The sequence below is a fragment of the Meriones unguiculatus genome, chromosome X, assembly GCF_030254825.1.
Source record: "Meriones unguiculatus strain TT.TT164.6M chromosome X, Bangor_MerUng_6.1, whole genome shotgun sequence".
NCBI classification, from domain to species: domain Eukaryota; kingdom Metazoa; phylum Chordata; class Mammalia; order Rodentia; family Muridae; genus Meriones; species Meriones unguiculatus.
In genome coordinates this window covers 64,923,814-64,947,486 of record NC_083369.1, presented here as the reverse complement: position 1 = coordinate 64,947,486, position 23,673 = coordinate 64,923,814, and the positions used below count along the sequence as shown (strand labels likewise).

The following is a 23,673-nucleotide window of genomic DNA, read 5'->3' as shown; positions in this document are numbered from 1 at the left end:
GGAGAACCTACTACTGTTATTCTGCTACATGGATATATTATCAAAAAGACTCCTAATTACTAAATTGTTACACCCGTAGATTAGTACCTCTCTCAGCCCTCATCAGAAAAGTTTCTTTTTGTATAAAATGGTACCTAGCACCAAGCCCTACAACTGGTCAAAACATAAAGAACGAGAAACTTCTCTGCTGCCAGATCTCTGCCATCATGGGTCACATGCACACTCTTGGGAAGGGCTTGTCCCAGATGACACTGCCAGGCAACCGCAGTATCCCCATTTCACTGAAGTTGATGTCTGACCATGTAAAGGAACAGATTTACAAAGTGGCCAAAAAAAGTCTGACTCCCTTCCAGGTAGGTATGATCCTGAGGGACTCACATAGCTTGGCACAGGTCCGTTTTGTGACTAGTAATAAAATCTTGAAAATCCTTAAGTGTGAAGACCTTGCCCCTGATCTGCCTGAGAATCTCTACCATTTGGTTAAGAAAGCCATTGATATCCGAAAGCATACTTAGTGGAACAGAAACGACAAGGATGCTAAATTCCACCTGATTCTGATAGAGAACAGAATTTACCAGTTGGCTCATTAATATAAAACTAATATAAAACTAAGCAGGTCCTCACCCAATCGGAAATACGAGTCATCCATAGCCTCTGCTCTAGTGGCATAAATTCTCTTGTTTACACAAGCAATAAAATCACTTTGAATAAAAAAAAAGAATAAGAAACTTCAAAGTTCTCAGCACTAAATGGGATGTCTGTAACACACTCTTTTCCCCAAGGCTCAGAGATCACTATCCAATAGAAAGCAGAAAGATTATAAGAGCCATAGATGATGCATTACAAAAAACAAACAAACAAACAAACAAACAAAAAACAGTGTTTTCTGGACATAACAGAGCAGGAGCACTTATAAACTCATACTGATTGTGAAAGTATGCACAAGTCCTTTTTAAAAATTCAATCCAGACAAAATCCTAGCATGGAGGGGGTAGTTGGTCATGCAGTCCCACCTGGAGTCCAGACACTATTAATATTTGATAGCTCCATAAAAGGAAAGTAGGTTTTCTTTAAGGAGGAGATTCCTGGTGGGTAGGCCATATTCCTGAGCAAGCTACACATCTAAGAGTATTTGGACAATAAAGGTAGTACTCAATGATTTGGAAAAAAAAAAGATAAGAATTTGAGTAGGTAGGAAGTCAAGGTGAATTGGGAGGAGTTGGGGGAGGAAGATGAATATGAGCAAAATTCTGAAAGAATCAATACAAATATGATTATAGAAAATAAAACAAAAAACAACAAAGGCCTGGTTAAGCCTAGCAGATGCATCCAGGTGACAGGAGTTGGAGGTGGTAAAGGACAAGGGATAAATCTTTCAATATAACAAATCACTATTCCATCTCCCATAGCAGGATAATATGCCTTCATTAAAGTCATTATTTCTGATTAAGCAGTATTATACTTTAAAATCACATCAGTATTTGAAGCTCATCTACCATGTATTACATGGTATGTGGTACAGTAAATACTTTTATACTTTTCTGCTTCTGCTGCTACTATGAGGCCCAGGAAAAATCCTTGTGGGGAAGGGGAAGATAAAGTGAAGCAGGTTTTGAAGTTCATCTTAAACTGCACCTACACCACAGAAGATGGAATCACAGATACTTCCAGTTTTGAGCATCTCCTCTCGTAGAGGACAGATGTGAACTGAAAAGCTGAGAATCTTGGTGGAGAAGTTATAAACATTGAAAGGAGCAATATCATTGTAACTTCCAAAAAGTATTTCATCTCACCAAATAATATCTGAAGAAGAATGACATGATTTATTACACGTGGTTGCTTAGAGCAAAGAAAATTAAGAATTATGTGACTCCCACACTAATTAGGATGAGCAGGAGAAGGAATACGAGGATTAAGATGCATTGATATGGGCTACATTGTATGACTTTCCAAATAAAATTTAGGAACAAAACTCACAAAAGTAACTTGATATATTAGTTATTATTATGAATGCATTTGGACTAGGCAGTTGAATAATGATGTACTTCAAGTATTGATGTTTGGGTATTTTTCATGCTATAAATGAAATATCACTGGCCAGTAAGAAAAGTTAGTGGTTAAAGGCTCCTGCATGACATGAGTTCAATTCCTGAGACTTTCATGGTAGGAGAGAAGTAACTCCTGAAAGTTATCTTCTTCTTTTTCTTTTTTTTAATTTTTATTTTTTATATAAGTTAAAGTTTATTTACTTTGTATCTCAGCTGTAGCCCCTCCCTCATTCCCTCCTAATCCCACACTCCCTCCCTCATCTCCTCTCTGCCCCTTTCTAAATCCACTGATAAGGGAGGTCCTCCTCCCCTTCCATCTGACCTAGCCTATCAGGTCTCATCAGGACGTGCTGCAATGTCTTCCTCTGTGATCAATCCTCACTTAGAAAGACAAATGGGATGGACATTGGAAGTAGGAGAAAACAAGAAACAGGACAGGAGCCTACTATAGAGAGCCTTTGAAAGACTCTACCTAGCAGTGTAGCAAGTTATCTTCTGACCTCCACTCTCACACAGTGAAGAGCACACACGCACAGGTGCACGTATGTGCATGCACACACACAAACAAATAATTTTACAAATGTAATATCAACCAAGTTGCAGCTCCTGTGTTTAAAGTGTGAACTTAAAATATAAAAGGCTGATATGCAACAAAATCCTGTTAAATGTTATTTGGCTAGATTCTTTCTAGAAAGCACACGAGCTTTGGTATAAGATTAACTAAGTTTATATCCAAATTCTGTCACTTGCAATTTGTTTTTCCCCTTGTATTCAAATGACTCATTAAAATGAGTGTAAGTAGCAGTAATCTGTGTTACCAACGACAAACTAAGTGCTCTTTTGATCTGTTTAGGTGAAATTATGACTGACAACTTCCTCAGTGTTGGTAGTTCTCACCTTCTGAGTGTCTCTAACTTAGGGATAAGGCTTGAAACCACCAAAGCTTACGACTCTACACTTTAAGAACTACAGGCTTATTTGCTTTAGGTGGCTCAGGATAAAGAAATCTCTAGGCCTTCGAATTCAGTAACCTACCTCCAGCTGGTATTGCAGTCTTCAGCTTTGGTTGCTGGAGCCCTTGATCTTAACCCTTGACACCTCTGAAACTAGTTCTCCCAGGAACCACAGCTCACTTCTTCAGCTCTTTGTATTCTCTTGCCTTTTGTAGTTGTAGCTGTCTCCCACCTCTTACCTTCTTAGTACTTTATAGTCAGTGTTCTCTCAGAAATTCTTTACTCAGACTTGTCTTAGTCTCAGAATGAGCAGAGGGCTTACAACTCTTGGACTTTCTGGGCCTTATAGCTTAAGAAATTGTTTCAAAGCTTATTCTTAGCTGCTAGTAAACTGCCTGTGGCTGGAAGCCAAGGGTTTCATCACTTTTAGTACTACCATCTTAGCCCACTCTACCCATCTTTTTTTTTTTTTAATGTGGCAATAAAAGACAATTCACGAAAAGCCACTCTAGTTTCTCAAGGTTAGAAACAAAGGTAAAGCTTCTAGTTCACCCAAATAAGAAATCCCTTTTTATATAGATGAGAACTGATAGACTAAGATCAGAAAGAAGGAGAGGAGGACCTCCCCTTTCAGTGGACTTGGGGAGGGGCATGCATGCAGAAAGGGGGGGACGGTGGGACCGGGAGGGGAGGAGGGAAGGGCTTATGGGGGGATACAAAATGAATAAAGTGTAATTAATAAAAGTTATATATATATATATGGAAAGAATTATGGCACATTGTGCTAGGCTAGCAAGTCCGTGAAATAGCCTTGAGCATGCATGGATTACATTCTTACTGATCACAAGTCACAAAGAGGCTTGCTAATGTTATTACATCAAAAACTTATTTTACTGTCACTAGAGAGGTGTTTACCCCCTCCTGTACTGAGGGACAATAACTAGATGATGAGTTGAGTCCTTTGAAACTTGTCTTGTCTAGAGTAGAGCCTTCCAAAACTAGTGAAAGTTAACCAGAGTGACTATCACTGAAGCAAAGGCTTCAGAAGCTGAGGTCTTTAGCAGCAGCCCTGTAGCTGAAGTGAAGTTTCCTCAACATTATCATATAATGTACAGAACAGTGGAGAGCATCCTCAGGATTGCCAAAGAAGGGGCTATTTGGCTGACAGCAACTTGTTCCAGGCAGCTAGGAATAAGGAAATTGTCTGTCAGCTGTCATTCAAGGGGCCAGATGGCCAGCACCCAATAGTTTTGCTCATTCACAAAAGAAACAAAGAATACTTAACTTAAAAACTTAGAGTTAATAGTCTTAGTAGTATTTAATAATGCTTCCAGGAGCCCTGAGAGAAGTCTCTCTCTCTCAGGGTTAGGCCCCTCTGATCTCTCTGATCTCTCTGATCTCTCTGATCTCTGCTTTTGTTCCCTCATCACAGCTGTGAGAGGGGGAAATAAGAATGAATTCAATGGCCACGTATGTCATAGGTGTCAACAGACTTTCATGTTTTTTTTTTTTGTTGTTGTTGTTGTTCTATATTGTCATCATCAAATTTCTAGAGTGAGCTGTTAATACTGTGGATTAAAAATCAGAGTTTTCCTACCCTCCAATTGGTTTGGTAGGCTTCCTGAGAAACTCAGGGACACATCTAAGGGCAGCTTTTCATATCACATCTGTCTCCACTGATGTTGACACCATGAATCGTTATGGAATCTTCAGTCTGGTCCTCAGGAATATTAGTCTTCATCTGGTTTAAATCTCATATCTTTGGCTATTTCTATAAAGTCTATTTCCACACTTTTACATGAAAGCATTTCCTATTGGCCTTAAGATTCTTACTAGGGCCTTTTTTTTCCATTGATAAACAAATCAAACACTATCTGTTCTTGGAGAAACTGCTAGAGCTACCCGAATAAAGAGGACTTACAGTCCTTCTCACTAGGAGAAGACAAAAGTTAGTTAGTCTAAAAGTTGTCAGCAAGAGAGATGGATGTGCCTCTTCCTTGACTGAATTAATAAATCTGCCAAGCTGAAAGTGCTATCAAGAGAGATTAGCAGTTAAGTGCTGATAGCCCATGACGTTGACTTCTGATGAAATTCGAAAACCATCATCTTGCACAGCTTTGAATATGATGAGTTTATTTTGCCAGGGTCAATACCCTTCATCTCCTAGATTCAATTATCGTCTTCGTGGATGACACACAAATCTACTTGTCTGTGCTGCACTTAATCCCTGGGTTCAGTGCTGTATAACTAAGGCAACCATATTTTCTGCACCAAAAGTCAGAAGATGCATGCATGGCTTGACAAAGGCCTGCTTTTCTTTTTATTCTGATGTGTGAATTATTCATATGAAGACTTGCAGAGACAGAAAAATTCAACAAATTTCAACATTTAGTTGTATTTTTAATAAATTTATGAAAAGATATCTAGCAGATGTCTATTGCCGTCATCATCAGCATCAATACATATCTATCCTATAGCTTAAACTTTTCCTACCATAAATAGAAAAGTTAGTCATTTTTCTTGTATCCTTAGACAGGTAACTTAGGAAAATATTCACCTCACCTAACCATGTGTTCCACACATCTAATTAGTTTAAAATGATTACTTCTTTGAGAAAAATATTTCTCTCATTATTTTACTCTCTTAACTCTGCTGCCATAGCCATCATACAGGCTGCCACTTGATTAGAAAGAACGTGTAAAGTTTATTAAAGTGACACATTCTTGGGTCTAATCCTCATAGACACTGGTTTAACAGAATTGGGGTAGGGTCCTAAGACTTGCATATTTTATGAAGCAGGGGTCCGTGTAGCCCAGATTGTTCTCAAATTTGCTATGTAGGCAAGGATGATGATGGATGATGATGTTAACGGTATTGTTGTCTTTCCTCCACCTCCTGAGTGCAACACACCAAGTTTATACAGTATTGAGGTTGAAGTCAAGATTCCTTGCATTCTAGGCAAGCACACCACAATGTGTTCCCAGATCTGCGGTTTCAGGAGTTTCTAGAACAGGTAACCCATATAACAGCATTCAGCATGAACAGTTTAGCTTTGTATTTCATGTTTATATTTAATTATTTTAGAAAAGACTTCTATTTGGGGGTCATAAAAGGATATTGATATTATGATTAAACTGGAGATAAAATGCGTCTGGTGGATTTAATCTTGCTACTGAATAAAGCAGGACAAGTACCGCCATAATTGTGATAGCATGGTAATCTCATTGTGGGTCAAGAATCTGATGGAAATATGTAGCAGAGTAAGAATCACCACATAATAATAAAGAGAAAAACAAAAACAAACAAACAAACAAACAAAACCCTATGTTGACAAAAGCTCAACATAGTTTGCTTGCATTGTGAATTCAGCGGTATTTGGAAACTTTTTCCATTATTTACATATTGCAACTTGCCTAGTAGTAACATTGGGTAGCCATAAAAGTCCATTTTAGCATGCAAACTTACAGAGATATTATAATGTAACTTACCATTGCTCCCAGGCTAAGTTTGTATCCAATTTCTGATTTGTGATACTGAAGGAATTCCAGATAAATCTAATCACAGAATAAACCTGGGTGTTTGTGAGTACCAGTTATAGATGGAATACGAAGTCATCTAATATTCTACCTCAGAAGGTTGTACTACCAAGTGAACCACTGCACATCCATGGGCTAAGACTGATCAAGGTTCTCTTGTGACCTGTACTTTTAAAAGTTTCTTTCTACCCAGGCTCAATGGTTTCTCCAGCACCTACATCTGTAGTAGTGTCTTTTGTCTCCTTTGCATCACTTTATCCTCTTTTTCTTGCTTTCATGTTATCGTGTTTCCCAGACGATGTTTTTAAGTCCTCTGTAGGAATCTCTACAAACACAATCCTTAATTGTCATTGTACTTTTAACTTTCTTGTGTAAAATCAAAATCTTCTTGAGCTTTGTTAGGGCTTGTACAGGCTATCTTTTCCAACTCCTAGCATACTGAGACATACTGCTACCTCCTTATCTTATACAAGATTAACAATCTGAAGAGATAGGCATTCTGATTTTGTATTTGCTAGTTTAGGGAAGAGGACTATACACACAGATGCATGCTTGCATGCACAAGCAAACACACCACATATACGTAGCCACACACAGAGACACACAGGTACTAACATAGTACTTTTACTTATGTGAAGGGTAATGTATTATATAAAATGTTTTCTACATTGTGCCTTTTAATAATTTATTATAGACAGGTATCCATATCAATACTCTAGAGCTTTTTCTTTTGTTTAAATTTCTGTCCATATTCCATTTTATAGATGGAATGCTCAACAACTAAATGAACAAATTTCCTAACAAAGTATCTAGAATACCTAATCATAGTAATCTAGCATATGAATTTTCATATGATTTATACAACCAAATTATCCTGCACTGAGTAATAACACCGAGGTATTAAAACTCCAATATGAAAGATTTATTCTTTTGTGAACAGTAAAAACTTTTCTGCTATGTATTGTTTTTGAAGGTATAATTTGCTTTAAAGTTAACATATTATTCCTTTAAATGCCTAAACCTATTAGAGTAGTAATCCATTTTTGCATTACTTCTAAATCAAGCCTAATTAATCTTGTCCTTAAATAAACACTATTTTGAATGAACATTACAATATGTATTTTTTACTCAGGTATATATATTGGAAACACATATGGACAGTTCAAAAAGACATATTACTCTGTGGTTTCACTTAATTTTGCACAAAAAAATGTTCTTATTATGTATACCATTTCATATATGTTTAGTATGTAGCATTAAGTAGAATTGTCTTCATACTGGTCAATACAAAGGTATATGGCATACACTGAGGGTGGTGAAGGGGCTCTGCTAACAGTAGTCATACAGAGGTTTATTTCATAATATAAGAAAATGTTGCATTATATTAACCATTGATTTATTCCATCGTGGAAGAAAAGGAAACTTTTGATAGTTGCACACTTATCAAAGAAGTAACAACTAACTCATTATACAGAACTATACATACAGTCTCAAATAACAATAACAGAACCAGAAACTATATAATCTTATCGTGTGCCAAGGAGAGTAGAGCTGAATAATAGTAATTCCTCTTATAGCAAGGAGCAAAATTGAGAAGTTAAATGAGTTACAAGCCTTATATATCTTTCATTTTAACAGACATTATTAAATTATACTCCCAAGTAACAATACCAGTTTTTACTCTTATTTATAAGAACTTTCTGTTTAGTTCTGTACACCATTTTTAAATTGGGTTGTGTCTTTTCTTGATGTGTAGGTTGTTTTGTTTCTTCATATATTTGAGATATTAACCCTCTATTGGATGTGTACTTGATAAACATCTTTTAACATCCAGTAAACTTCTAATTTTGTCCAAATGATGGTAACCTTTGCTATACAGAAGCATTTTGTATTCATGAAGTCTTGCTTATTATTATTGTTCTTAGTGCCTTGATATAGGTCTCATTCAAAAGTCTTGTGTCAATTAATTAAAAACTATTCCAAAAATTTCTCTTCTATCATAGTTATGATATCTGGTTTTATGTTGAAACATTTGATCCATTTGGAGTTATGTTCTGTGCAGGGTGATAAATATGGATCTATTTGTATTCTTCTACCTATAGCCAATTAAGTTTAACCAGAACCATTTGTTAAGTATGCTGGCTTTATTTTCCAGGGTATATTTCTTCTTTCTTTCAAGTAGCAGGTATCTGTAGGTGTGTATACTATACCTATGTCTAGGACTTCAGTTTGATTCCATTGATAAACATATCTATTTTTGGCTGATAACATGTTTTTATTACAATAGCTCTGTAGTGTAACTTTAATTGGAGAAAGTACTGCTGGGGAATTCCAGCAGTACTTTTATTAATCAGGATAATTTTAGCTGTTCTAGGTCTTTGTGTTTCCAAATAAAGCTGGAAATTGTCCTTTCAAGATATGTGAAGAACTGTCTTGGAATTTTTATGGGAATTGCATTGAATCCATAGATTGTTTTTGGTAGGATGGGTATTTTTACTAGGTTAATCCTACCAATCCATGAGCATGGAAAAATTTTCCATTTTCTGATATCTTCTTAAATTTCCTTCTTTAAAGATTTGAAGAATTTCATTATGAAATTCTTTCACTTTCCCAATTAGATTTATCCCAAGATACTTTATATGATTAGAGGTTATTGTGAAAGACATTGCTTCCTTGATTTCTTTCTCAGACTATTTATAATTTGTATATGTGAAGCTACTGATTTTGGGATGTTAAGTGTTTATCAGTTGTAGAGCGTTTCCTCAATGGAAATCACATTTCTTTCTTATTATTCAATTTCCCTATTAATTAATTCAATTCACATCTCAGTCATAGGCCCTCACTCCTCTCCCAGTCTCACCCTCTTTCCTACATCTCTTCTCCCCTACCAGTCACCCCATCTCATCAATTTAAATGAGGACTGAGTTCATCTTCCTCTTCTGTGGCTTGGTAAAGAAGTCCCATTAGGGGGACGTAGGTAGCAGGTAACATAGTCCATGTCAGAGATATGCCCTGCTCCCCTAACTCATGAGCCCACATGAAGCCAAGATGCCTATTGGACTTATCTTCTTGGGTCTGAGCATTCTAGTATGTCTATCCTGTACTATACGTTGGTATAATGTTCCTGTGGAATATATACATTTTACCCTTGTTCATTCAAATGCTGATTTCTCTACCCCACTACCTGGATTCAATCAGGACATTGCATTGTGATGCTTATTCACCTGTCTCAAATTTGTATAAACATGCCACCATTTGTTCTCAGTATTGTCAATAAAACAACCAACCAATGCTGAGCATCAGAGAGAATAGGGTGGGACATCCTGGTCAGTAGGGATGGAGAAAGAAGCGAGCTGGAGGAGTCAGGAAGAGAGATTGGAGAGGACAGGACCTGGAACCACAAGGAGAGATGAACCGGACCTAAGATATGACTGAAAGCAAGTGTAATGTGGAAAATCTGAATGGGAGGAAGCTATCTAGGCTTGGAGGTTTAGGATAGAGTAACTATTGCCCAGCATTGTACTTAGGTTAACTAAATAAATCTAGTCCTTGTGTGGTGATTTGAGTATACAACTGGTTTAAGAATAACCACTGTTTAATTAAAAGATAAATCAATAATGAATATTAATAACCAATAATAGCTACATGACTAAAATGTACATGTAAATGAATATATACCATGTGTGTCTTTCTGGGTCTGCGTTACCTCAGTCAAGGTGGTCTTTTCTAGTTCCATCCATTTGCCTGCAAATTTCATGATTCTTTGTTTTTAATGGCTGAATAGTATTCCACTGTGTAAATGTATCACACTTTCTTTGTCCATTCTTGGTTGAAAGACATAGATCGATTCTAGTTTCTGGCTATTAGGAATAAAGCTTCTATGAAAATGGTTGAGCAAATGTCCTTGTATGGTAGAGCTTCATTTATTTATATACCCAGTAGCTGTGTCTTGAGGTACAGCTAATCCCAACTTTCTTAGAAAGTGCCAGGTTAATTTTGATTTCCAAAGTGGTTGTACAAGTTTGCACTCTTACCAGAAATGGAGGTGTTCCCCTTTATCCACATTCTCACCAGCTTGTGTTGTCCCTTGTGTTTTTAATCTTAGCCATTTTGAGAGGTGTAAGATAGGATCTCAGAGTTGCTTTGATTTTTATTTCCCTGATGACTAAGGATGTTTCTTTAAGTGTTTCTTTGCCTTTTGATATTCCTGTGTTGAGAATTCTGTTTAGCTCTATATCCCATTTTTAAATTCGATTTTTTGGCTTGTTGGTGTTTAACATTTTGAGTTCTTTATACATTCTGTATACTAGGAAATCCACTTGGATGCTGAGCTGCCACGGACTATGTCTGAGCAGGAGTTCTAGGTTAGATCCATGCATGGTCCTTGGTTGGAAAATCAGTTTCAGAAAAGAACCCTGTGCCCAGATATATTTGGTCCTTGTGGAGCTCCTGTCCTCTCCAGGTCTTACTAACTTCCCCTTCTTTCATATGAGTCCCTGCACTCTGTCCAAAAATTGGTTATGATTCTCAGCATCTGCTTTGATATACTGCTAGGTAGAATCTTTCAGAGGCCCTCTATGGTAGACTCCTGTCCTGTTTCTTGTTTTCTCCTACCTCCAATGCCCATCCCATTTGTTTTTCTAAGTGAGGGTTGATCATCTTACCCTGGTACTTCTTGTTTATCTTCTTTAGGTGTATAGATTTTAGTATGTTTATCCTATATTTTAGGTCTAGTATCCACTTATAAGTGAGTATATACCGTGTTTGTCTCTTTGCTTCTGGGATACATCACTCAGGAGGCTGTTTTCTAGATCCCCCACAATATGGTTATCCTATATTATATGGCTAATCTCCACTTATAAGTGAGTATATACTATATGTGTCTTTCTGTTTCTGGGTTACCTCACTCAGGGTGATCTTTTCTACTTCCACCCATTTGCCTGCAAATTTCATGATTTCCTTGTTTTTAATAGCTGAGTAGTATTCCACTGGGTAAATGTACCACAATTCTGTATCTGTTCTTCAGTTGAGGCACATCTAGGCTGTTTCCAGATTCTGACTATTACAAACAAAGCTGCTGTGAACATAGTTGAGCAAATTTCCTTGTTGCATGGCTGAGCATCTTTCAGATATATGCCCCAGAGTAGTATAGCTGGATCTTGAGGAACAACTATTCACAATCTTCTGAGAAAGCCAGATTGATCTCCAGAGTAGTTGTTCACGTTTGCCCACCCACCAGCAATGGAAGAGGGTTCCCCTTTATATCCTGACCAGAATGTGCTGTCACTTGATTTTTTGATCTTAGCCATTTTGACAGGTGTAGGATGGAATCTCAGAATTGTTTTGCTTTGCATTTCCCTGATGACTAAGGCAGTTGTTGACCATTTCCTTTTTAAAAATTATCTTTTTATTAATTACTGTTTATTCACTTTGTATGTCAGCTGTATCCCCCTCCCTCAGCCCTTCCCAATCCCACCTTCCCTCTCCCATTGCTTCCCATGTCTCTCCCCAAGTCCACTGATAAGGGAGGTCCTCCTCCCCTTCCCTCTAACCCTAGACTATCCATCATCTGTTGATCATTTCTTTAAGCGTTTCTCTATTAATCAATGTTCCTATGCTGAGAATATTCTCTTTAGCTCTGAACCTCATTTTTAAATTATAATATTTGGTTTGTTGGGCTTTAATTTCTTTTATTCTTTATATATTCTGGATATTACCCGCCTGTCAAATGTAGGGTTAGTGAAGATCTTTTCATTTTCTGTAAGCTATCTGTTTTGTTATGTTGACTGTGTCTTTTGCTTTACAGAAGCTATTCAGTTTCATGAGGTCCCATTTATTGGTTGTTGTTAGAGCCTGAGCTACTGCTATGCAATTTGGGAAGTTGTCTCCTGTGCCAATGATTTCAAAGATCTTCCGCACTTTTGCTTCTTAGAGATGTAGTGTGTCTGGTCTTATGTTAGGTCTTTGATTCACTTGGACTTTACTTTAGTGCAGGGTGATAAATGTAGATCGATATGCATTTTTCTACATATAGACATCCAGTTTGACCAGCACCATTTGTTGAAGATTTTTTTTCCATTGTATGGTTTTGGCTTCTTTGTCAAAAATTGGTTGTCTGTACGTGTGTAGGTTTATTTCTGGGTCTTCAATTCAATTCCATTGGTCCACCAGTCTGTTTCTATGCCAGTACCATATTGTTTTTATTACTCTTGCTCTATATTATAGCTTGAGATCTGGGATGAAGATATCTCCATTTGATCTTTTAATGTACTGGATGATTTTAGCTATTCTGGTTTTTGTTTGTTTGTTTTTGTTTTTCCATATGAAATTGAAAATTGTTCCTTCAAGTTCAATAAAGAATTGTGTTAGTATTTTGGTCGGAATTGCAATGAATTGGTATATTGCTTTTGGTAGGATGGCCATTTTCACCATGTTAATCCTACTGAGCCAGAAGCATGGGGAGACCTTTCCATTTTCTGATATCTTCTTCAATTTCTTCAGAGACTTGAAGTTTTTTTTTTTTTTTTTTTTTTTTTTTATACAAATCTTTCACTTATTTGTTTGGAGTTACACCAAGTTACTTTATGTTATTTGTGGCTATTGTAAAGGTTGTTATTTCCCTAATTTCTTTCTCAGACCATTTGTCTTTTGTATCCAGGAGAGGTACTGATTTTCTTTTAATTAAACTTGTATCCAGCCACTTTACTGAAGGAGTTTTTCATCTGTAGGAGTTCTTTGGTAGCATCTTGGAGCTTGTTTTTGTATACTAAGATATCATCTGCAAAGAGCAGTACTTTAACTTCTTCCTTTCTGATTTGTATCCCTTTGCTCACCTTTAGTTGCCTTATTTCTCTAGCTATATCTTCTAGTAACACATTAAAGAGATATGGGAAGAGTGGGCAAACTTGTCTTGTCTCTGATTTTAGTGGTATTGCTTTAAATTTCTATTTAGTTTGATATTAGCTATTGGCTTGCTTTATGTAGCATTTATTATGTTTAGTTATGTCCCTTATATCCCTGATCTCTCCAAGACTTTTATCCTGAAGACATGTAAAATTTTGTAAATGCCTTTTTTCTGCATCTCTTCTTTGTAAGTCTAGTAGAATTATGCACTAAAACCATAAGTCCCTGGACTTTCTTTTTTTGGTTGGAAGAATTTTGATGACTGTTTCTATTTTCTTAGAGGTTATAGGTCTGTTTAAACTGTTTACCTGCTCTTGATTTAACTTGGTAGGTGAAATCTATCAAGACAATAGTCCACTTCATTTAAATTTTCAAATTTTATTGCTATAGGCTCTTGAATATTTGGATTCCTTAGTGTTTGTCATTATGCTCCACCTTTCATTTCTGATTTTGTTAATTTAGGCACTGTCTCTCTGTCTTTTATTTAGTTTTGCTAAGGGTTTGTCTGTCTTGTTGATTCTCACAAAAAAAAATTCTTGGTTTTGTTGATTCTTTGCACTGCTCTCTCTGTTTCTGATATACTGATTTCAACCCTGAGTTTTATTATTACTTGACAGGTACTCCTCTTGGGTATGATTGTTTCTTTTTTTCCCCTAATGTTTTCAGGTAATATGTTAAGTTGCTAACATGCCATCACAAAGAAATTGGAGAGATCCCATATTAGTCACACTAAATAAAAGACAGAGAGACAGTGTAGTTTGGCTAAGGGTTTGTTTGTCTTGTTGATTCTCAAAAAGAACTTTCCTCTTTTTTTAATTTAATTTTATTTTATTAATTACATTTTATTCACTTTGTATCCCCCCATAAGCCCCTCCCTCCTCCCCTCTCAATCTCACCCTCCCCTCCCCTCTCCCCCTTCTTCAAGCATGCCCCTCCCCAAGTCCACTGATAAGGGAGGTCCTCCTCTCCTTCCTTCTGATCTTAGTCTATCAAATCACATAAGGACTGGCTGCATTGTCATCTTCTGTGGCCTGGTCAGGCTGCTCCCCCCTCAGGGGGAGGTGATCAAAGAGCAGGCCAATCAGATTATGTCAGAGGCAGTTCCTCTCCCCATTACTATGTAGTGTCCCACTTGGACACTAAATTGCCATGGGTTACATCTGTGCAGGGGTTCTATATTATTTCCATGCCTGGTACTTGGTTGGAGAATGAGTCTCTGGGAAGACTCCTGTGTACAAATTTTCTGGTTCTGTTGCTCTCATTGTGGGGTTCCTATACTCTCCAGATCTTACTGTTTCCACTTCTTACATAAGATTCCATGCACTCTGCCCAACAGTTGGCCATAAGTCTCAGCATCTGCTTTGATAGTCTGCAGGGCAGAGCTTTTCAGAGGCCCTCTACAGCAGGTTCCTAACTTGTTTCCTGTTTTCTTCTTCTTCTGATGTCCATTCTCTTTGCCTTTTGTGATGGGAATTGAGCTTTTTAGTGAGGGTCCTCTATCTTGATTAGTTTCTTCAGATGTACAGATTTTAGTAGGTTTATCCTATGTTATATGTCTATGTGAGTGAGTATATGCCTTGTGTGTCTTTCTGTTTCTGGGACAGCTCACTCAGTATGATCCTTTCCAGGTCCCACCGTTTACAAGCAAATTTCATGATTTCCTTATTTTTCATTGCAGAGTAGATGTACCACAATTTCTGCATCCATTCTTCAGTTGAGGGGCCTGTGGGCTGTTTCCAGCCTCTGGCTATTATGCAAATAAAGCTGCTACAAACATGGTTGAGCAAATGTCCTTATTGTGTACTTGAGCCTCTTTTGCATATATGCCTAGGAGTGGTAGGGCTAGATCTTGAGGAAGCACTATTCCTAGTTGTCTGAGAAAGCACCAGATTGATTTCCAGAGTGGTTGTACAAGTTTACATTCCTGCCAGCAGCTGAGGAGGGTTTTCCTTTCTCCACAACCTCTCCAGCATGTGTTGTCACTTGAGTTTTTCATCTTGGCCATTCTGATGGGTGTAAGGTGAAATCCCCGGGTCATTTTGTTTTGCGTTTCCCTAATGGCTAATGACGTTGAGCATTTCTTTAAGTGTTTCTTTGCCATTTGATATTCCTCTACAGAAAGTTCAGTTTAGCTCTTTTCTCCTTTTTTTAATTGGATTACTTGGTTTACTGCTTTTCAGCTTCTTTAATTCTTTATATATACTGGATATTAGCCTTCTGTCAGATAAAGGGTTGGTGAAGATTCTTTCCCAATCTGTAGGCAGTCGTTTTGTTTGATGACAGTGTCCTTTGCTTTACAGAAGCTTTTCAGTTTCATGAGGTCCCATTTATTGATTGTTGCTCTTAGAGCCTGTGGTGTTGTTATTCTGTTCAGGAAGTTCAAGGGTATTCCCCACTTTTTCTTCTAACCAATTTACAGGACCTTACACCCAAACACAAAAAAAATTTACCTTCTTCTCAGCACCTAATGCAACCTTCTCCAAAATAGACCATATAGTTGGTCACAAACTGAGCCTCAACAGATACAAGAACTTTCCTCTTAACACTACTTTCATAGTTTCCCATAAGTTTGGGTAAGGCATGCCCTCATTTTCATTAAATTTTACGAAGTCTTTAATTTGTTTATTCATTCTCTCACCCGGTGGTCATTGAGCAGGGAGTTGTTCACTTTCCATGAGTGTGTAGGCTTTTTGTTATTTTTGTTGTTGAGGTCTAGCTTTAATCCATGGCAATCTGATAAAAAAGGGGTTAATTCAATTTTCGTGGATCAGTTGAGGTTTGCTTTGGGACCAACTACATGGTCAATTTTGGCGAAGGTTCCATGTGGTGCTGAAAAAATTATATTATTTTGTGTTGGGTGAAAAGCTCTGTAGACATCTATTAGGTCCGTTTGATTCTTGATCTCCGTTAGCTTCATTATTTCTGTGTTTATCTTCTGTTGTAATGATCTGTCCATTGGGGAGAGTGGAGTGTTGAAGTCTTCCACTATTAATGTCTTCGGATCTATGTGTGATTTAAGCTTTAATAATGATTCTTTTATAAATGTGTGTGCCCTTGTATTTGGGACATAGATGTTCTGAATTGTGATGTTCTCTTGGTGTTTTTGTTTTCCTTTGATGAGAATGAAGTGTTCTTCCCCATCTCTTTTGATTAAATTGGTCAAAAGTCTAATATAATAGGATAGCTAATTCAGCTTCCTTCCTGGGTTCATTTGCTTGGAAAACCCTTTCCAGCACTTTACTCTGAAGTAGCGTCTATCTTTGTTGCTGAGGTGTATTTCATGAATGTAGCAGAATGTTGGATCCTGTTTTCTCAACCATTCTGTTAGCCTGTGTTTTTTTATTGGAGAGTCCATTAATGTTGATAGCTGTTAGTGACTGATGATAGTTATTTCCTGTTATGATGGAGTTGGTGTGATAGTGTGTTTGTGTGCTTGTTTTCTTTTAGTTTTGCTGTTGTGAAGCTATCTATATCTTGTGTTTTCGTGTGTGTATTTGACTTTTAGGTTGTAATTTTTCTTCTGTTTTCTACTGTAGGGCTGGGTTTGCTCCTAGATATTGTTTAAATTTGGTTTTGTCATGGAATATCTTGTTTTCTCCATTTATGTTGATTGAAAGTTTTGCTGGGTATTGTATTTTGGGTTGGCATTTGTGTTCTTTTAGTTTCTGAATGACATCTGCCTGGGGTCCTTCTGGCTTTCATAGTCTCTGTTGTAAATTCAGGTGTGATTCTGATAGTTCAGCCTTTGTATGTTTACCTGGTATTTTTCCCATGCTGCTTTTAATACCTTTTTCTTTTTTCCTGTAGGTTTAATTTTTTTTTATTATGTGGCAGGAGTACTTTATTTTCTGGATTAGTGTTTTTGGTGTTCTCTAAGTCTTTCATATGTTTAAGGGCATCTTTTTCTTTAGTTTGAGGACATTTTCTTCTATGATTTTCTTGAAAATATTTTCTGGACCTTGGGGCCTGGAATCTTCTTTTTCATCTATTCAGAGTATTCTTAGGTTTTGTCTTTTAATGGTGTTCTTGATTTTTTGGATGTTTTGTGTCAAGAATTTTTCTGTTTTAATATTTTCTTTGAGAGATGTATTGATTTCTTCAATTGTATTTTCAACGCCAGAGATTCTTTCCCCTATCTTTTGTATTCTGTTGGTGATGTGTACTGTGTTTCTCTCAGTTTTCCATATCCATGTGTTTCTCAGTTTGTGTTTTCTTTATTGATTCTAATTCCGTTTTCAGGTCTTGAACAGTTTTATTCATTTTATTTACCTGTTTGATTATAGTTTCCTGTCTGTTGTTGATGGCCTCTATTTCCTTGGTTGTATTTTCCTGTATTTCTTTGAAAGATTTATTTCTTTTCTTTTCATATGCCTCTAATAATTGCATAAGCATAGATTTAAGGCCTGTTTTCTTTGTTTCAGCAGCATTAGAATATTCACTTTTGGGGCCGGTTCTGATGGATCCATGAAATACTGGTTTTTGTTGATTGTGTTCTTACATTGGCCTTTAGCCACCTAGTTGTCTGTAGCCTTGGCTGTTTGTTCTTGGAACCTGCACAGAAGACTGAATCCATTTGTCTCTGGAGTCTGACATAGTCTTCAGAATGACAAGAGAGGTTCAGGAGAACAGAAATTGGTGCTGGCATTTCAAATGCAGCCAAACGGGGATGGTTGTTTCAGAAGGCAGGGCACAGCCACAGGTGGCTTGCAGGATAGGGGTGTGGGTACCTTGAAGGGCCTGTGTGCATGTGCAGGTGCTTTGGAGGACAGTGGTGTGTGTAACTCAGATGGCCAGGGCAAGGGCGTGTGTACCTTGGAGGGCAGAGGGCACAAGCATAGGTGCCCTGAAATGCAGGGTGCAGGCATTTTAGTTGGCAGCCTCAGGGGCACAGCTGCTTCAAATGGCAGCTACAGTGTATCTTGTGACTCAAAAGGCAGTTGAGCTGTGGCTTACAGGCTTACCAGACACTCAGATTGTTTCGGGTCCCACCATCTTGGATCCTGCACTTGGGATTCCCCATGATTTTACCACCCATCTGATTCCATGGGGGGGGGGCAGTAGAACCATGGTGGTTTGGAGGTTGAGATGTTATCCCAGGAATCCAGACACTGCTCTCAGGGGAGCAGAAGGGACCTGATGTCTGGCAACTGGAGCCAAAGAGCCCTGTATCTGGGGGTCAGTTTTGTAGTCTCTGATATTCTGCCCCTTAGATATCGTACACACTGGTTGCTGCCATCTTGGAACCCCCAGAAATCACATTTCTAATTCATCTACTTGCCCCTACTTATTCATCTTTCTTCTTTGTCATTTACCTTTTAAAAATAATATTTTAAAATATCTTTTTAAATACTACTTTTTCTTTTCTTTTTTGAATTTTTATTATTAGTTAAATTTTATTAACTCTGTATCCCAGCTGTATTCTGTTCCCTCATTCCCTCCCAAACCTACCCTCCCTCCCTCATCTCCTCCCTGCCCCATTCCAAGGCCACTGATTGGGGAGGACCTCCTTCCGTTTCATCTGACCCTGTTTTACCAGATGTTTTCAGGACTGGCTGCAAAGTCCTCCTCTGTGGCCTAGCAGGACTGCTCCTCCCTTGGAGGGAGGGGAGGTCAAAGATCCTGCCATTGAGTTCCTGTCAGAAATAGTCCCTGTTCCCCTTACTATGGGAAACCAATTGGTTACTGAGCTTCCACGGGTTTCATCTGAGCAAAGGTTCTAGGTTATATCCAAACATGGTCCTTGGTGGAGTGGCAGTCTCAGAAAAGACTCCTGTGCCCAGATATATTTGGTCCTTCTGGAGCTCCTATCCTTTCCACATCATACTCACTCCCCCTTCTTTCATATGATTCCCTGCACTCTGCCGAAGGTTTGGTTATGAGTCTTAGTATCTGCTTTGATACATTGTTAGGTAGAGTCTTTCAGAGGCCTCTGCGGTAGGCTCCTGTCCTGTTACTTGTTTTCTCGTACGTCCAATGCACATCCCATTTGTCTTTCTAAGTGAGGATTGATCATCTTACTCCGGGTCCTCTTTCTTTTTCTTTCTTGTTTATATTCTTTAGTTGTACAGATTTCATTGTGTTTATCATATATTATAGGTCTATGTAAGTGAGTATATATCATGTGTGTCTTTCTTCTTCTGGGATACCTCACTCAGAATGATCTTTTCTAGATCCCACCATTTGCCTGCAAAGTTCATGATTTCCTCGTTTTTGATTGCTGAGTAGTATTCCATTGTGTAAAAATACCACAATTTCTGTATCCATTCCTCCGTTAATGGACATCTGGGTTGTGTCCAAGTTCTGGCTATTACAAATAAAGCTGCTACAAACATGGGTGAGCAAATATCCTTGTTGTGTACTTGTTGCATCGTTTGGGTATATGCTTAGGAGTGGTATAGCTTGGTCTTGAGGAAACACTATTCCTGATTGTCTGACAAAACGTCAGATTGACTTCCAAAGTGGTTGTACCAGTTTACATTTCCACCACCAATGTAGGAAGGTTCCCTTTCTTCACAACCTCTGCAGTATGTGTTGTCATTTGAGTTTTTTATTTTAGCCATTTTGATGGGTTTAACGTGAAATCTCAGGGTCGTTTTGATTTGCATCTCCCTGATGGCTAAGGATGTTGAGCATCTCTTTAAGTGTTTCTCTGCCATTCTATATTCCTTTAGAGAGAATTCTCTGTTTAGCTCCGTACCCCATTTTTTAATTGGATTTCTTGATTTTTTGCTTTTAACTTCTTTAGTTCTTTATATCTGGATATCAGCCAGCTGTCAGATATAGGGTTGGTGAAGATCCTTTCTCAGTCTGTAGGATGTCGTTTTGTTTTAAAGAAGCTTTTCAGCAAATCCTACTGGCCTGCGCCACCAGAGCCGGCCCAGATGCCCCTCAACTGAAGAATGGATGCAGAAACTGTGGTACATCTATACAATGGACTATTACTCAGCAAAGAAAAGTAAGGAAATCATGCAATTTGCAGGTAAATGGTGGGACCTGGAAAGGATCATCCTGAGTGAGTTGTCCCAAAAGCAAAAAGACACACACGGTATATACTCACTCATATAGACATACAACATAGGACAAACCCACTAAAATCTGTGCATCTAAAGAAACTAAGCAAGAGAGAGGACCCTAACTAAAACGGTCAATCCTCATCCTGAAAGGCAAAGAGGATGGACATCAGAAGAAGAAGAAAACAGGAAACAACCTAGGAACCTTCTACAGAGGGCTTCTGAAAGCCAGAAGAAGAAAACAGGAAACAAACTAGGAACCTACCACAAAGGGCCTCTGAAAGCCTCAGCCCTACAGACTATCAAAGCAGATGCTGAGCCTGATGGGCAACTGTTGGGCAGAGTGAATGGAATTTTATGTAAGAAGTGGGAAATAGTAAGAGCTGGAGAGGACAAGGTCTCCACAAGGAGAGCAACAGAACAAGGAAACTTGAACACAGGGAACTTCCCAGAGACTCATACTCCAACCAAGGACTATTCATGAAGATAACCTAGAACCCGTGCACAGATGTAGCCCATGGCAGTTCATTGTCTAAGTGGGTTACATAGTAATGGGAAGAGGGACTGCCTCTGACTTAATCTGATTGGCCTGCTCGTTGATCACCTCCCCCTGTGTGGGGAGCAGCCTTACCAGGCCACAGTAGAGGAAAATGCAGCAACTTTTGATGTGAACTGATAGACTAAGATCAGAAAGGAGAGGAAAACCTCCCCTATCAGTGGACTTGGGGAGTGGCATGCATGCAGAAAGGGGAGGGAGGGTGGGTTTGGGAGGGGAGGAGGGAAGGGCTTATGGGGGGATACAAAATGAATAAAGTAAAAAAAATACTCTGAACAAAAAAAAAAAGAATATTTTCAGTTTCATGAGGTCCCATTTATTGATTGTTGTTCTTAGAGCCTGTGTTATTGGTGTTCTGTTCAGGAAGTTGTCTCCTGTGCCAATGAAATCTAGGCTCTTCCCCACTTTTTCTTTTAACTGATTTAGAGTATCTGGTTTTATCTTGAGTTCTTTAGGTCCACCTGGACTTTAGTTTTGTGCAGGGTGATAAATATGGATCTATTCAATACTATTTTTAAATCATTTACTCCTTCCTTTTTCTTCTTCCAACCCCTGTCTTTCACCCCTTTGTTCTCTCTCAAATTCATGGCCACTCTTTTTGTTATTGTTTTGAAGTAAAATTCCAAATTTATTGAACAAAGTAATAGATGGAATTTCAAGTTTTTCATCATGGTTTTATATATATATATATATATATATATATATATATATATATATATATATGATCCCTGGCAGTATTTACCAACACAAGATGCTTGTCTATTTCTGTCATTTGTTTTTTGTTTAAATTTTATATTCATAGATATACTTAAGTCGATTAGTAGTACATGGTAATACATCATGCACACACATTGCTTAAGCTGGTAATAATGAGTAACTGCTCTATACTAACTTTCAAGCTTGTATACGAATTTGAATTTTATGCAAAAACTTTGGTTTTATTTTTATATTACTGGAAGTTAATGTCAGTTATAGGTAGGCAAATACTTGTAAATACTTGTTTTCTAGTTTCCAACCAGAACAAAAATATGTAACATTTTCATTATGTAAGATTTGTTTTTTACATTTCAGAAAGAAAAACATACCCTTTCTTAAACAAAATGACTGAGGTGATAATGAAAAACAAAAGTTTAATAAGCATATTTAAATTAAATCCTCCAGTAAGAAATAGATAATTTGCTGTCTTTCCTTAGATGACTGTATAAAGTTTTCTTTCCAATTTTATGTGCAGTTCAACAACATTCCTTTATTGGAAACATGAGCATTCAACATCACAGTTCTCATAAGGACTTAAAAGTCTCAAAATTCTGTGTTTTCTCTAGCTTGCTCCTCTCTGGATTCCACCCAAGCTTTATTAATTGTTCATTAATCATCCCCATCATGTCATCATCCCCCTCTTCATAAATTTTCTTTAGAACATTCATTACTCCCTCACTAGGCTCTCCTTCAGTGTCATAAGAAGACTTTTCTTTCTCTTTGTATTATTTTTTCACCTGAGTTAAGTAGTCCCATCGTGTGTTTTCTCCTTTCTTTCTACATAGGATAATAACTCTCAGTCTTGACTTTTTTTGAACTGCTTTCCACAGAGATGGGTTTCAAAAGATTGTTCACAATCATTAAGTAATTCTTGCCATTGATATTTGTTATCAAAAGACCAAATGACCTTTCTGTGAAGTGTAATCCACATTCTTAGTGGGAGCCTGATGAACTCCAGTTAAGGTAATGTAGATTTTCACAAACTTATCAGACTGATCCCATCCATAATTACTGATTTTCACTTTATATTCTGTTGTAAGAGGAGCAACCACAGCAGCCGGCTTTTTATTTTCAAGTTCTGGTTTCTTCTGTGACTTCTGTTGCATCTTGTTCTTTATTTCCATTTCAGTCTTGTACTTTTCACTTGTAAGTGTATCTCGTACTCCTTTCTTACTAGAGTTTCCAGCAATACTTTGACCTCCTCTAGGTCTTTCTGCAGTTCCTCCAAAGTGAAAGCCATGGTGTGGTTGATCAGGCCTGAGGCCAGAGCTGCAGCAGTGCACTGGAGAAGACAGGAAAAGCCCAACAAGCCACCCACAAACGTCACAGCACTGGAAGTGAGCAAAACCAACCTGGCAAGACTCCTTGTAAATTGTTTTTACAAATATATATGTACATATTTATTTATACATTTATATTTCTAAATATATAAATATAAACTTTTTTCAGTTTGTACAACATTGCCTATATGCATGATAGCAGAATATCATTTATTATAACTTACGTTAGACTTTGTTATGTCTTTATACTATGCTTACTTTTTCTAGAATAAGAGAAGCATATTAGTGATGGAGAGGTGGCTCAGCAGTGAAGAGTCCTTACTTTTCTATCAGAAGGCCAGACTTAGTCTTCCAACACCCACATCAGGTGGCTAAAAACACTTATGGCTTCAGATCCAGGAATCCAAATCTTCTTTCTGGCCCTTGTGGATGTTTGCAGAAACATTTGTGTGTATGCACACACAAGTAAAGGAAATCTAGAAATTGGAAATGTATAAATATGTTAGTAAGAACTAGAAAATATTAGGAAGGATTAGGAAATTAGGAGAGAGAGAAATCTGACAGATTTATACTATAAAATATGATTTCAATGTTTTTCAACTACATTTATTCTGAGATTTTCTTGGGTGTG

At 37.6% G+C, this 23,673-nt stretch overlaps 2 pseudogenes; one reads left to right on the top strand and one right to left on the bottom strand.

Annotated features, from left to right (window-relative positions):
• The first annotated feature begins 206 nt into the window (after positions 1-206).
• LOC110543411 (small ribosomal subunit protein uS15-like) lies at positions 207-671 on the top strand (annotated as a pseudogene).
• A 21,634-nt stretch (positions 672-22,305) lies between these two features.
• Positions 22,306-23,017, bottom strand: LOC110544506 (calcyclin-binding protein-like; annotated as a pseudogene).
• Positions 23,018-23,673: the final 656 nt, after the last annotated feature.